At 44.8% G+C, this 16,502-nt stretch overlaps 1 long non-coding RNA gene across 2 annotated transcripts in view; it reads left to right on the top strand.

Annotated features, from left to right (window-relative positions):
* The first annotated feature begins 5,634 nt into the window (after positions 1-5,634).
* The window catches only part of LOC120614372 (uncharacterized), a 120,269-nt gene continuing 109,401 nt past the window's right edge, over positions 5,635-16,502 (top strand). For both annotated transcript variants that reach the window (XR_005655944.1, XR_005655947.1), the window contains exon 1: positions 5,635-9,706. This is a non-coding gene — a long non-coding RNA (uncharacterized LOC120614372). The remainder of the gene's footprint in view (positions 9,707-16,502) is intronic.

Raw genomic sequence — 16,502 nt, forward strand, 5'->3', positions numbered from 1 at the left:
AGCTGTTCACACTCAATAGTCGCTGCCTCTCCATGTTACAAGGCTGCCGAGGATCAGTGATTTAGGGACACAGTGGCTTCCTAAGTCCTCCTAGCTGTTAAACCTTCATTAAGGTGAAGATTCCTGTGTTAAAGTTCTCCAGAGACACAGAACCAATAGGATTATATATACCCATAGAGATTTATTATAAGGAGCTGGCTTATGTGATTATGGGGTTCCACTGGGTGAGTCCCAAGATCTGCAGGGTGAGTCAGCCAGCTGGAGACCCAGGAGAGCCGATGGCATAGCTAGAGTCTGAGGCCGAGGGCCTGAACCAGGAGAGCCAGGGTGTAGTTTCAGTCCAAAGGCCCGCAGGCTCAGGACCCAGAAGGGTCTGAGGTTTCAGTATTGAGTCCCAGGGCAAAGAAAACCAGTGTCCCAGCTGAACAGTCTGGCAGGCAGGTCAGCCTTTTTGTTCTGCTCATGCCTTCAGTCGACTGGACTGGGCCCGCCCACACCCTGCTTTATTCAATCTGGTGATTTAAATGTTAAACTCATCTAAAAAAAAGTCCTCAGACACACACTCAAAACAATGTGTGAACAAATATCTGGGCACCTTGTGACCCAGGTTGACACATGAAAGTAACCGTCACGATTCCTTTCTCATGTTTTTTTCACATCTAGATCCTTGCAGTCTTTTTTGGCCACTATTTCAGAGACGCGGCTTGGAGCTTGGGTGTCCGGGTGGCAGAGCATCTGGGAAAATGCTGTGTGGTGCGGGTGGGTAGGAGACCAGGCATCCTGCCCACTTCCTCTGCGCTCTTCACAGCACTGAGTGCTCTGAGGGGCCGTGTGAAGGAAGGTCCTTCTCCCCTCCTCCAGGGCGTCTCTTCCAAGGAGAAGAGCTAACTGGTTATTCCTGGGAAAAGAGAGGCCATCATTACAGCTTTCCAATCTCAGGTGTTTACAAGTCTCCAGGTGTCTTATACACAAGGCAAGACCTTCACTTTCTAGACAAGAAAAGCGAAGCTCGGGGAGGTCGTATACCTGGCTTAAATTTCACGCCCTGTTAAGTGTCGCAGTCAGAACCTATGTTCTCGTCACTCAAGTTTGCACTGGGCTTTACAGTTTACAAAGCATTTTAACACACATTATTCTATTGGCTGAACGTAGCATTCCCCAGCGAGGTAGATATTATAACCATAATTTTAGAGATGGGAAAATGGAGTTTTCAAATGGTTATGTAGCTCATCTATCCCTGGTGTCATACAGCTAGTAACTGGTAAAGCTGAGCTTCAAATCCAAAATCTCTACAATAAAAAGATAATTTTATCTAAAAAAAATTCTTACGAATACACATAAACTTAGAAGGAAGGAAAGAAAAAACTCCTCGACCTGAATTTCTCCAGTGTTGACCATAAATAGAAGAGTAGACACTGAGGCTCACTCTGACTTATTCCTCTGCCTGTGTCTTTGGTAAGCAGGAGTGAGGCCTCACACATGACCACGGCCTCCCTCTGGGGCACAGCCATACTTTCAAATATCTTCTAACTTCATTGTTGGTAGCTTTTAAGAAACCATAACGTATTTTTGCTGTAGGTCCTACAATGCTACTAAGACTGGTCAGATTCCATTTGATTTGGGGCAACAAATGTATTTTCTTGTTTCAAAAATTAACTTATTTTTCTTATATAGGTAATAAGATTTTACTGCAAAGAATTTTGAAAATGCAGAAACATAAAGGGGAAAAATTAAATTATCAAAAACCTTTTATTATATAATGATTATGTGTTTTGAGGGAGAGTAACTCGGAAAACTCAGAAAATCATAAAGGAGAAAAATATCCATAAGTTCATAGATTTCCATTTGGAGCTATTTCTTTTCATTTCCACTTTTTTTTTTTAATGTAATTGGGATCATCTTTTAAATGTAGTGTGTGTGTGTGTGTTCTGTTTTTTTTTTTTTTAACATTTTATCATAAGCATTTCCATGTGTCTTATGTGATCTTTTCCATGCATTTTAAATGGCCGTCTGTGCAGCTAATGGAGAGGATGCCCTTCGTTTACACAATCATTCCCGTTACCGGCCATTTAGAACCTGGATCTCCCGACTCCTAGTCCACTGTTCCCCAGCCCCCGCCCGCCTTGTCTCCATTTCCTTTAAGCTTTTTGTTTACATTGATTCAGGCATTATTTGTGATAGCTTTAGGAGTATGTAGAAAAAATCCCTTCATTTCATTAACCAATGTCACCGTAAAATACATACATACATACATACATACATACATACATACATACATACATTAAACAAATCCTAATAGTTTCTTATTCATTAATACATAATGGCTTCAGTGTTAAGAATTTACTGTGTGCCAAGCTCTGTTCCAAAACCGAATAGATTTTCATTAAAGCCACAACCTCTCACAATAATTGTAGATATGATATGGAGATATATAAATAGGCATTTATTTTTTCTCATCTAGTCTGAACATGGGCATCTATTAGCATTGGTTTGGAGGCTCAGTAACATCAAGACTTCTGTCACTGCAGTCTTCTTCTTCCATGCGTCTTGGTTTTAAAACGGCTGTGACAGCTCTAGACATCACGTCCCAATTCAGGCCAGAAAGAGAATCAAACCGATGGTGCTGGCCGACCACTCCTTTCATCAGAAAAGCACATTTTCTTCCTGGAATCCCTCCCTGCCCTCAGCAGAATTCCACTCATAAATCCTTGTGTTTAGTATGACCACTGCCAACTGTAGAAGTGGCTGGGAAACTTCTCCAGCCTCTGGAGTGGAAGCTGACCAGAAGAGAGGGATTTGACAATGACTCTTGGGTCATCTACCTGACGGCGGGCACACTGCAAGATACTCGCCGAGGTCAAGTGTCAACCGGCTATTTCATACAGGGGCTAACACCCATCAGCTGAGAATTGCTGTTTCTCACATCTCTGGCCTGGACTAGAAGTGGCCTGGAGCCTGCCAAACCTCCTCTCCCGCTGAATATAACACCATCTAATACAGGCTAACATTTTGCATCAATATTAGTGTCACTGCAAAGTGCCGTTAAAATAGAAGTGGTTTCATACATTATTTATCTGCTGCATGTCCACCAAGTCATTTTTTTTTGCTGGAGAACTCTTTCCTGGGCATTTATAAACTGGGTAGCAAACCTGCAGCTCACTGGGTTCGTATCCTCAGGCTATGGCAGAATGAGAGGAGGATCCCTGTGCTGTTTACGCTAAAACAAGTTGCTGCCTCTCTTCTCTCAGCCCTGAGCACGTGAATTAAGTGCCTGCTTGCAAGCGAGTGGAACTCGGGGCTGCGCAGTAGAAATTCTGAAAATGATGGCTTACCCCAATTCTTAAAAATATGGCTTTTTAAAAATCAGCAGCAGCTCAAAAAGGATCCATCATTTATTAGAACCTTTCAATCGTGGTTATTTCCAGAGCAGAAATCTGAAGTAGCAGTTCATAGGAGTGTTTGGGTCGGGGCTGGGCCTGGGGTGAAGAGAGGGAGGTACCGAGGATGCAGTTTAAGAGGCGCTCACTCTCACGGCTGTGCCACTCTTGCATGGCCCTGGTTTTGTTGCCCTGACTAGTTGGAATATTTAAAAATTAGAATAATTATGCAACAAAGATTTTCCTGTCGCTTCCATGTGCTGGGCACTATTCTCATCACTGGAGATACAGAAATGAATAAAATAGTGATTATTGCCCTCACGGAACTGACATCCTAGAAAGGGGAGATTTCATACAGAATCAGGATTTCTGGCTTCTTGAGATAGCAGGAGAACTGACAGCTCTGGGCTGGCCGTTCTTCATGACAGCTGCCACTTGGATCAGGGGAGCTACTGCCTTCCTTTTAGATGTAGCATGGGCTCTGAGGTTCATCACACTCCCCACCACTCCCTATTGTCTCATTTGAGCCTCAGATGATCTCCGTAGAGTGGATACGCAGCTATTCTTCTTCTTCTCATTTTTCAGATGAAGAAACTGAGGGTCAAAGAGGTAAAATGACTGGCTCAATGTCTTCTAGCTATAGAAGGTGTAGTGGGATAAAAACTCAGTTCTCTGCGACTTCAGAAGTTGAGGTTTATGTCACTGTTCAGAGCAGTGATTCAGGTGGCAGGAACACAGAAATAACAGCAAGCAAAAACATTCAACCTATATAAGATCAAATTCAAGAGGTGTATCAGCAGGAAACAGATGGCACCCTCCAATTAGGATAACTCAAACAGTTTCATAAAGAAACTATTTACAAAAGCGTGGGCAGAGTGTAGGGAAACCACAAAGCACGGTGCAGAACCCCAGATTAGTAAGTGGGGCTCCATTACCACTCTTAAGCCTTTAGGGGATGAATTTTATAGAATTTGGGGAGAGAGAGAACTGTGGGGAGGGCTGCCTTACTAGAGCAGAGATCTCTGGGCAAAGCCAACCCTTGGGGACCCCACAGGGAGGGAACTTGGAGAATAAATACCCCAACCTTACCACATTCTCTATACTCCTTCCCACCAATCTCCTGCCAGTGGCAAACCCAACTGGGAGTCAGAGGGCCAGGAGCCCATTGGCACCTCCCTACAGGTTCTGTGGGCACAAAACAGGATGGAGAATAATGCAAACTGCCTCAGGAGGAACTAACAAAGGCATCTAGCACAAGGGGAAAATCAAAGCCGAGGGCATTTTAGGGGACAGGTAGTGATGAAGGGTAGGGGAAGAAATGAAGATAATGGTGAATTCAAGGTCCAGCTTTGATGGGTCTGTGGAAGCATGTCCTCTTCCTCCACACTCTCCTTGGCATCTATGTTCAGCTACCTTGTCCACCAGAAAAAATCATTAGTTCTGTGTCAGAGATTCCTTAAGAATGTAATATGATGCTTGAGACCTTTGTCTTGATGAGTTTCCAAGTAGACAAAAAGCTGAACTATGCAGGTGGTACTTCCTTCCAGTTTTTTTCAGAGGAGTGGCAGAGTACATTAAACCCTATCAGTAGAAATGTCTGTTGTTTTTTTTTTTCATTGACGTATCACTGAGATATAACATTACATTGGTTTCATGTTTACAATATAATGATTCAATATTTGTATACATTATAAAATGATCACTACAATAAATCTAGTTCCCATCTGTCATCACACAAAATTACAGACAATTTTTTCTTGTGATGAGAACTTTTAAGATTTATCTCTCAGCAACTTTCAAATATGCAGTATAATATTGACTACAGTCATCATTCTATATATTACATCCCCATGACTTATTTTATAACTGGAAATTTGTACTTTTTGATCCCCTTCACCCATTTTATCCACTCCCACACCCCCTCCTCCCCTCTGGCAACCATCATTCTATATTCTCTATCTATGAGTTTTGTTTATTCTTTTGTTTTTAAAATTCCCCATATAACCAAATCGTATTTTTGTCTTTCTCTGTCTGACTTATTTTACTTGGCAAAATACCCTCAAGTTCTATCCATATCGTCACAAATGGCAAGATTCCATTCTTTATGACTAAATAATATTCTACTGTATATATGTACCATATCTTCTTTATCCATCCATCCATTGATGTTTAAGTTGCTAAGTTGTTTTCATGTCTCGGCTACATTGTAAATAATGCTGCAATGAACATAGGGGTGCATATTATCTTTTCAAATTAGTGTGTTTGTTTTCTTCAGGTAAATACTCAGAAGTGGGGTTGCCGAATTATATGGTGGTTCTAATTTTTTTGGAAACTTCATACGGTTTTCATAGTGGCTGTACCATTTTACATTCCCACCAACGATACACAAGGGTTCCCATTCCTCCATATCCTTGTCAGCGCTAGTTATTTCTTGTCTTTTTGACAAAGGTCACTCTGACTGATGTGAGGTGATATCATATTGTGGTTTTTATTTGCATTCCTTTGATGACTAGTGATGTTGAGCATCTTTTCATGTGACTGCCGGCCACCTGTATGTCTTTGGAAAAATGTCTGTTCGGATCTTCTGCCTATTTTTTAATTGTATTGTTTGTTTTTTGTTGTTGTCGTCGTTGTTGTTAAGATGCATGAGTTCTTGACATGTTCTAGGCATTAACCTGTTATCGAACATATGATTTGCAAGTATCTTCTTCCATTCGGTAGGCTGCCTTTTCATTGGTTTCCTTTGCTGTGCAGAAGCTTTGTAGTTTGATACAGTCCCATTTATTTATTTTTGCTTTCGTTGCCCTTGCCTGTAGAGTTGGATCCAAGAAATTATTGCTGAGACTGATGTCAAGGAGCTTACCACCTAGGTTTTCTTCTAGGAGTTTTATGGTTTTGTTTATTACATTCAAGTCTTTAACCCATTTTGAGTTAATTTTAGCAAGAGTGTGGAATGCTGTTCTGACTAATAGGATGCTATGGATGCTTGTAGAATAGTTTCTTTTTGGTGCTTAAAAGAGTCACATGGGAAGAGATAGTTGCCTCTTCTTTCACTGGACCTTTTCCTAGCAGCTTGCGAGGCCTAGAACTGTGACAGCAGGTAATAATGTAAAGGAAGTCAGGTCTCATGTTGAGGATGCGAAAGTGCAAAGATGCTTTAGGATGTCATAGTTCAATGAACCACTGAATTAACCAACCCAAATCCTACCCGACTTCTTATGTGAGACTATGCGTTTCTTATTGTTGATGCCACAGACATGGGAGGCTCAGATCTTTCTGCATCATACAGAGGAATGAAATTCAGAAGTTGAAGAGGAAGGGTAACTGATGATTTTGACACACTGCTTTTCGAATTTTTTTTTGAATTCCAAAAGTAATATATAAATCTAAAAATTCAATCAAAATGGAAATGTTAAAAATAGTAACTGGAAGTCTCCCATCATTCTCCAACTCCTACCTACATATGTTAATGTCATGTTTGAAAAACAGGATCAGAATAGACATACTTAACAGGAAATCTTAGACATCTTTTATATGAATACATGTGAGTCTACCCATTCTTTTTAATAACTGTGTAATATTCTAAAGTATAGATATACTGTGCTTGTAAAAACCTAATGTAGGTGGTGCTTTTTAAAAGTGTGGCCCATGGGTGACTATACTCACGAGGCCTCAATCACTGCCTTCAGTCATTTTCAGAAAAAGTTTTGCTGTCATTCTGAGAGGCATGCACAGGGAGAAGCTGTGTGGCACCCACGGAAGGGACATAGGATTTGGGGTCAGGTAGATGGCAGCTAGGATTCAGCCCTATCGCATACTAGCTGTGTCATCTTGGAAGGTGATTAAACCCTTTATGTCTCAGTTGTCTCATCCCTTAAAAAGAGGGATGATAAAACCTACCTCTTAATGTTGTTGTAAGGGTTAGAAATAATTTGATAAAGCGTCCACTACTCAGAATGGTTGATCAGTGGACGACAACAATCGTTCTAGCAAAGGAGCCGCCCCCGTGGACTAGTGTAGCCGCCTCTTCCTATCCTCACGGTGGGCACAACACACAAATGCGCACGCACATTTGGTCATCTAAAGTAATTTCTTGAAATTACTGGGCAATTGTCCACTAAATGGTGCAAAGTAGGTCAATGGAAACGATCTAAATTCACCTTTGTGTCAATCCTGTAAAAAAGATAACTTAAACATTTAATCTTCATTTCATGGACAGAGGCCTGCAAACAGAATTTGAGCAATGTATCAAATAGATGGGAAAATTGCATTATTTGATCATAGTAAGAAAACGTCCATAGGCTGGAGTGACAGGTTAAATTGAACAAGATAAACTTTATTAGGGAAACATAAAGTTGAACTGTTTGGTTCCTTTTCTTTTCTTTTTCTTTTTGCACAGTACGGAGTGGGAGAGATGGGATGTAATATCAAGCAGAGAAAAGGCTTAGGGGTTTTATGTGGCTGGTGTTCATTGTGAAGCATAGTGTGATCCATCTGTCTAAACAAGCAAATGTAATCTTGTCCTCACAAAGAGAAGGCAGAAATTCAGAATGAGGAAAGTGTGTCTCCACTTAGTTGGTCCTCAGCAGACCATGTGCTCTATGCTAGGATGGCAAGGAGCTGGCGTGCGGGCTTCCTGTTTGCACACCCATCGGAGAGATCATTAATTACCCATATTCCACTGAGTTTAGATGCAGCCTCTGATTCCTTCTCAATGCAGTCTTTAAACAGCTATGGGAAAGGAACAAACTTTCCCTTACCCTCCAGATTCTTTTGGCTGGTCTAATGATGAAATAGACATGAGACAGATTAGCAAGAGAAAATAACCAAATTTAATACATACATATGTACGTATGGGAACCCCACATACACGAGAGAGTCAGAGACCCCACATGCAGCAGAGTTTCAGAGATAGAAAGGCGGATTAAGGTATATAAGACAGGCTTTGAAGGGTCATTGCAGGATGATAAGGAGAATAGATGTTTAGTAAGTGGAAATTGGCCCTTCCCTGTGGATAGATCAAAAGAAGTTATCTCTGATAATAGTTTGTTATGGACAGGGCCCCTAACTCAAGTTCGTCTAGGCAGTTAAAGGGAGGCGCAGAAGTTTCTGTTGAGCCTGAGGCTAAAGTTGCCTTCAGCTGCTCAAAGCAATCTGCATACCACAGAGGCACATCTTGGTGTGACTCATTCTGAACCCCCACACAGCCAGTGTTTTTCTAAAGGAGTTGGCTTGTAAGCTGAAACCTATTGGCAGCCAGTGGATGGCAGGCTATTCCTATGACCTCCTTCTAAGGAGGTACCTCGTGCTTATATCATGTGGTCCAACCTTGTGCGAGCTACAACAGACTGGACACAGACCCAAGGGCTGCCGATCTATAGGCTGCTTTGAAGAGCTTTATCCAAATGGGAGCAAGCTCATTCACTCTGATTCTCTCTTTTGGGAATTTGAACTGGGAAAAAAAGAGCAAAATCAGGTAGTCGTTGGCAGGCCCAGAAGCTGAAATGTTCATGGAGAGAGGCCATGCTACTGGCGAGGGCAAAAGGGGGCATAAGGAACATAAGAAAACAGAAGCCAGAATGAGGAAGCGGAAGCTCTGAGGTAGAGAAAATCTACAAGGGGAGAGGGACAGAGGGATTGGTGGTGGCAGCAGAAATAGTGGAAGAAGAGGTAGAAAGCACTGAGGATAAATGTCACAAGGCTGCTAAGGGACTCGCAAGGTCTCTTGTCCTCTGGGTAGAGACTTAGCTACATTGCCATCTCTGCTCTTCCCAAGAGGCCTCATCAGCCCCTGGTCCAGTCAGGTAGGCATGAACTTGACAATCTTTTTCTTAAGTATACAATAAATACCTCCTATTACTTGAGATAGCCCAGGGGAATCTTTGCTCCTTGTAACCCAAAACATCTACTTCAGGTCTCTTGTCTAGCTCTAGGTGCCGTATTGGCAAACCAGAGCAGGTCCCAGGGAGAGAGACTGGAACGGTAAAGAAGGTGGGGAACTCTCTCACATGAGGAGTTTTCAAAGGAAGGGGGAGGGTTCATCTAGAGCAGTGGTTTCTCACAGTACGATCGCCAAGCAGCAGCAGTGGCCGTGGCCACTTAAAGATCTCAATTTCTGGGCCTACTCAGACCTACTGAATCAGAAACTCTGGGTCGTGGGGCCCAGCGCTTGGTGGTTTAGCAAGGTCTCCACATCTGATGCATGCCCAAATCTGAGAACCGCTGATGCATGCACAAGTCTGAGAACCACATGCTCAAGTCTGAGAACCACTGGCTCATGTTCCAGGCAGAACATGAAGACAATATCCAGTTGCTTGAGGGACGGTCAGGTAGGTGGGATATGAGACCTTGAGAACATCACTAGAACTAGAGCTAGACAAAATGGGCAGACAGGGTTCAGGAAAGAGAAGGGAGACTTTGCAAGCATTTATGGTTGGTTTGAGAATGGTTTAGGCCTGGTGGATGGTGAGCTGCTTGTTCCAGTTAGTGGATATTGTAGAGGACTGTGGAGTCCACAGGAGAGAGAGAAGAAGACTGAAAGGGGAAGTATGAGTTAGGAAAGCTCTGTAAATCAGGAACAATGATTGAAGACTGGCATCCTAGGTCCCTCATTGCCATGGCGACAGTGGGGCGGGGGTGGTAAGAAGCTAATTCTGTGTATAGGAGTCTCAAGTGGGGCTTCTTGCTGTTCAAGGCAGATCCCCCATCCTGTTCTCTGCCACAAAACAAATCCTAATATCTAGGACCGGGATCCCACTTTGAGATTTGCTTATATCCCCATCTCTAGGTTTGAGCCCCCCACGAAACTGTCTCATGCAAGGTCAGAGACTCCAATATTGGGGCAAATGGTGGAGGCAATCTGATCACTCACCCAAGCCTCTTGGGACAGGAAGTTGCCATCTAGAATAATGGATACTAATGGCAAACGTATTATGTTTATGAGTAAATGTGTTGGCTGTGGAGTCAGAAGCCTGGGTATGTAATTGCATGACCTTAAAAAGTCAATTCTCTGCCTTATTATTTTTATTTTTTTATTTTTGTCTCTTAAAATGAGGCTTATACTAGTTGCTATTTTGTAGGATTTTTTTTAAGGATCGAGATAATAGTACTGTGCCCAGTCCATGATAAGCACTTAATATATTTAACCATTACCGATGCTATTGTTTATCTCATCAGACTCCCAAGGTGCCTATAAGGGAGGTATGGTAGGTTTTATCAACCCCATTTCACAGCTCCAGGAACTGAGGCAAAGGATGGCTAAGACTCAGGCTGCCATCGCATTGCTTTAGTATTAGCAGCAGAATAGAACAAGGATTTTGCTTTCATGACTTCAAGTGGCCAGGACAAAAGACAGATTCAGTATGTGTGTTCTGGAAAGAGGAACAGAATTTATTTTTTGAAAAGACAATATATGCATGTAAGAAAAATTCTACAAAAAAAGCTTTGGTGAAAAATAAGTCCCCTTCCTATCTCTTCCCTAACCTTGTTCCCTGGCCTCTTTCTGTGGAGGGATTCTGGACCTCCTTCAGGAGCTGTTTCAGGGGTGGACAAGGCTAGTGTATATAGATCCCTGGGCACAGTTTCTAAGGCCCTGTGCTGCTCCTGCTCCCCTCCCCCGCCCCGTTCCAGACATATGTGCACACGCGCGTGCAGGGCAGGCAGGGTGGCTTTACGAGGACAGAGTGATGGTTTGGGATCTAAGCTTGTCCTTGGAAAGAGAGGCCAGTGGGTCTTAGGTGGTACTAATGATGGGCCGAGGCCAGTGTTGGGCGGCCACCTTTTGTCTCCCTCAGGGCTGGGACCCTTGAGATTCTTGACTCTGTTCAGGAAGGCACAGGAGGGTGGCAGGTGGTATGAAGGCTGGCCCACCCCCCTCATTCTGAGTCTGGCTTTTATCTCTTTCTTAAGGTGCTGCCATTCTGTCTGCTGATCCCGGTCTGTCTGAGAAATGCTGATGGGGAGCCCTAGGCCACAAGCTACTAGACCACTAGGCCTAGGGCACAGGGAAAAGTGAGGCGTGCAGGTTAGGGAGGCCCAAGGTCCCCATTTCTTTGGCTCTTCCCCTTTCTCTTGGGCCCTCTGCTCACTCCCCTTCTGGAGGTGGGGAGGAATGTCAGACTTGTCCACCTTTAGTCATCTTGCCACTTTCCCAGAACAATCGTTGTGTATATTATTTTTATTACCGTTATTTTTTTAACTGCCAGAAGCCATTCTCTGATTTACACAGAATGGTCTTGGCTCCCTGCCATTTAGGCCAGGAGACGAGGGGTGGGGCCGGTGAGAACATAAGTCCTTTCTGGTTCTACTGGGGCGAGCAGGGAAAGGCCACTGAGAGACCATCCCCTGTCAGAGCCAGTTTAGGTGTCAGAGCAGATTTCCGTGCTTTCTGGTTGCTGGTTCTCTCCAGCCTCAGTCTGGTTTCCCTTTTTCCTGCCCTGGGGTTTAGAAGGGTCCTAGATGAAGGCCTTGGCATGTTGCTTCTCCAAGCCTCCCTCGGCAGGGTCCTGCCTCTCTGATGCCTAGAACCGTTTAAAAACATTCCTGTCAGTCGGCTCCTTGCTGGCCGGTGCTGGCTCGAGCATGTCCAGTCATGGGGAACTCACCACTTCCTGAATCTCTCCATTTCATTCTTAGATGGTTCTGGAGAGAAGAGCAGAACTGGAATTTGTGGTCAGGGCAGTTTGAATCGACCGCCACTGGGCTCTTAACCTCAAATTCCTCTTTCGCTTTGACGTCCTGTGGGCTCCCGCTCTCAGGGTCCCGAGGTCTTCGCACATTTCGCTTAGGGCCAGGTTTCTAGCGGCCCGTCTAGAACTTGGGTGGGCCAGGCCCGTTGTTAGTGGGAGAGGGCGTAAGTGTAGGAGAGCTCCATCTGTCACAAGAGAATCAGGTGGGGGATGGACAAAGTGACATCTAAGGGCCTGTCCTTATGCATTTGGGCTCCACATTCTCTCATTCTGTGAAGGAGCCAGAGTCTGCAATTTGGGGGCCTTATCCTCAGAGCAAGGAGAACAAGTTGGAGAAGTTACAGTGTCCTGGGATGGGCCTCCAGCCTTCTTCCTTTTCTTACTTTGTCTCTCTCCTTCCCCCCACCGTTTCCTGCCTGGGGCGGGTAGAGCCAGCAGCCAGAGCTCCTGAGCCCTGTTATTTAAAAATTCAGCCGTCACCATGGCAACCTGTATCCTGCTCCATTTCAACCAGAGATACAAAAAAGCAGTGAAAGGGAAAGTTTAATAAGATTTCTTTCTTTCTTTCTTCCTTTTTTTGTATGAATCTTACAGTGTCCGTCTTTTTGGGAAATAGAAATGTTCCATCTTTGTGGTGTTATCGAAATGCAATTCATTTTAGGCCCCTTGGCTTCTGGAGGGTCAATGTCACTGCTGGCTTTCTAGGGCTGCTACTGTCACCCCTTCTGTCTCCCTTCAGAATGGGCGAGGGGTCTTACTTGGCATGTAGGCTTTTTGAAAGGATTTGTGGGCTTGGGCGACCCCTAGAACCTGTTAGTGGCTTTATTTTCCCTTCCGCCACTCTGGCATCACACAGAGCCACGTCAGAGCCTCATCAGAGCATCCAAAGCTGGAAGAGGCCTTCAAGATCACTTATTCTGCAATGCCATTTTTGTTTTTGAGCATCTAGCAACTATTCCCCCACTTTCTGAAAATGCTATGTTGGTTACCCTCTAGAGTGCTTGGCTTCTCGATGCACTGAGCCGTGTGATTTAGGTGGAGCCCAGCGTTTTCCCTGACCACAGTGACTGGCTCATGAATGAGCATGTGGCCCAAAGGCACCAGTGGGGGCAGTCCTGGGAATTTTGTCTGATCCCACTGGGAGAAAGCCCCTCTATTTTTCCACTGTGGGGATGGAAGCTTGGAGCTGCTGGAGACGGTCATGGACAAGAAACTTGCAAGGGGCCTGACACAGTGGGAAGCAGAGCTGAAGGATGGAGAAGAGAAACCAGGTTCAGATGATGTTGCTCCACATCCTGGTATGAGTCAACCCTGAATCCCTGGCTTTTCGGTTTCATGAGATATATATTATATATATCCCCTTTCTTACCTTAAGGCAATTTAAGCTGACACGTGAAAACGAGCAACTTTTATGTCACATATCCCACGATCTTATTTTACAAATGGGGCAATGGAGAGCCAGGGCAGAGAGGCACCTTCCAAGGCCATGCAGAGAGGCAGCCCCGAGGTCAGGTTTCCTGAGTCTTCACAGCTTCACAACCTGCTTGTCCTGGTTCTCAGGCAGATTTTCCTATCACGCAGGGATGAAAGCCGAGCCTCTGGAGGCTGACAGTCAAACAGTGTAATTATGGTAAAGACACCCACACAGCTACCAACCCAGGGGCCATGGTGATCATTTGGGGGTGATATTCAAGGGAAGTCTCCACCCTGAGAAGATTTCTGTGCCTTTCGTAGGTTAGGAGGGGTCCTGAGACACAGACAGGACAGCACTGACCACAGTCAGTGCCTCACAGCTCCGAAGCCTTGAGAGGCAGTTCACCTGCTTTCTCCATTGAGATGGTTTTTTAGTTCTCTAATCAGATGTGATTCAGTCATTCTACCAACACTTGTGATTTTGTTAATTCCATTGAAAAGTATTAATTGAGGGCCTCCTATGTGCTAATAACTGTTTTAGGGACACAGATTCAACAGTCAACCCGATAGCTTCAGTGCCTGTCCTCAGAGAACTTACACTTCGGTGTGGGCATGGAAATAACCGGAGAAACAGAATCAGAGACTACGACAGTCATGTGAAGGGAAAGTACCTGGTGCCAGGAGAGCACATGATGAGGGCGCATCTTGTCTGCTGAGGTGAGGGAAGCTTTGAGCAGAACTTCTAAAAAGGAGCAGGCGTTAGCTAAGGAAAGGGCATGAATATTGGGCACAGCCGGTGCAAAGTTGGGGGGCGGGCCTTTGAATTCATTGATGCCAGTGTTTGTGGGTCACCATACGCCAGCGTTTCCTTCTTTTGCTGTTTTAGGTTCTTCTGTTCCCACCCCCCATCATATTCTCCAAGCCCCATTAGTCTCAGGAGTCCCTGAACCAGTTATAGAATTTATTTGGTGCTCTAGCCTCACCTCTCCGCAGGTTCAAATCTGCTGCTGGCTCACATCCAGTTATCATATTCTTGTGTGTGAAATAAAAGGAAAAGTTCTCATTATAACCAGGCCTGCCTTTTTAGAGAAGGATGCGGGTCGCCTCTATCAAGTCTCTTCTCTCCTTCATTCTCTTTCATTTGTCTGCAGATGAATGACTGTAGTAAAGTTTTCTGCCACTAGGGGGCAGGAGCGCCAAGGCAAAAGACAGGCCCGGGAAGAAGGCAAACGAAGCCCGCGGGTAACACGCCGACCGTCCTCCAGGGTTTGCGCAGGCGTGGGTCGTGTCAAGCTCCCAAGCCCAAGCTCTGTCTCGATTCAGATACACCAAGGGTTTTGTAATGACGATTCCATTCTGCACACTGTTTTATGGCTACAGATGCTAGTGCCAGAAGAGAACTTTTAAAGAGGGGTTTTTGGTGGGAGAGGTCGCAACTGACTGTAAAGCAAAGGAATGGGGTCTTGGATTAGAATTCAGCCTTTAAGAGTCCCTCAGAATGTGCACAGGAGACAGAGAGCCCCAGCGCTGGTTCCCAGTGTGCTGTGTGATCTTGGTTAAGAGACAGAACCCTTCTGGGCCTAAACTGCTCTTTTATAAAAGGATGAGATGATGTAAAAGTCTCTTCTGATTTAGAGAATCTAAGTGGTAAGGATAGCTAAGGCTGGAGAATTGTCCCCTTAGATACCTACCCGTGTGATTCCTAATTTGAGGGGCTCTTTCCTATGAGGGAGTTTTGTTTTCCTGACTCATTTTGTTTTAGCATGTGACTATATTTAATACAGAGGAATGAAGAGCCATGGGTGGTTTTGGCAAGTGGTGGGAAAGATGCTCCTGGCTCTTTCAAACCCCACCAGGACAGTCAGAATCCTCTTTGCCTTTGATGGGATGAGGCATTTGGATCTGATATGGGAGACTGAATGGGTGGATGGATAGCTGTGAGAAGCAAGTCTGTCCTTGAAACTCAGGTTAAACCTTCCATTATCCTGGGGTCCAGGGCTTTATTGAACTAGCTCGCTGGGGTGCTGGCTGGAGAATAGCGTGTGAAGAGGACTGCCCTGGGAGTCAGGGGTGATCTTTAAGGCCCTCTTCTGCCTTGTCATTCTAGAATTCTAAGATCTATGGCCAGGCAAGACTATGTTTAGGAAGCTGGTGCCTGCCGCAGTCTCGTTTTAGGAGGGGCCCCCATGGGACCGCCTCCCTGTGCTCCTGTCTACACTCCCGCTGCTGCCTCAGGCTGGGAGAGGTGTTGGAGCGGGCTCTCTCCCTCCACGCACTCTGCGTGACACATCACGGAGACAGAACACCAAAAAGAACGCCAAACGAGCAACCGTAAAAACCCTGTATGAAAACCTCTGTTCTCTGGCGTCATCAGTTTCCGGGATCCACACGCCCAGACGACTTAGTCCCGAAATATAGAATGGGAGGGGTGAGCAGAGGCGAGGCTCTGCTCGGGTTCTCCTTCCTCACCAGAACCTTCTTGGAGCCTCTTCGGCTTTCGTTGATCACTCCCTCCCACCCCACTGCTGCTTGATTGACAATAAATGGCTGCTTCATGCTCGTTTATAATATTCTCACTTAGCAAGATAGTATAAATACCTTCAGCCTCAATTAATATAGGTCAGCACCATTGTTTTTCTTTCTCTAAAGATCATTTTAATTTTGAGACACATCTTAATGGAAGTTCATTTTTTTGGTGGGGTGGCATCAGCATTCCAATTTTTAAGGATTGCAGAATATTCCATTCTAACTGTTCTAGAGTGTTAACCAGCCCTCCCACTGCACATCCTGTAGGTTGTCTGGGTTTATCTTGTCACGGGTGGAATCACAGCGACTTAGGGATCATCCTCTCTGACGCTTTGATGTCACGGAGCAGGGAAGTGGCTTCTAGCTGATGGCAGACTAGGACTAGAGTTCAGGGTTTCTGGGTCCCCACCTGCTGTCAGGCTTACTGAGAGTCGCCATGAAGAGAAGGGGAAGGGACTACAAACTTTTAAGCTTGGTGGATTATTAAGAAAAATGTCCC

Source organism: Pteropus medius, unplaced genomic scaffold (assembly GCF_902729225.1).
Source record: "Pteropus medius unplaced genomic scaffold, Ma_sr-lr_union100, whole genome shotgun sequence".
Lineage (NCBI taxonomy): Eukaryota > Metazoa > Chordata > Mammalia > Chiroptera > Pteropodidae > Pteropus > Pteropus medius.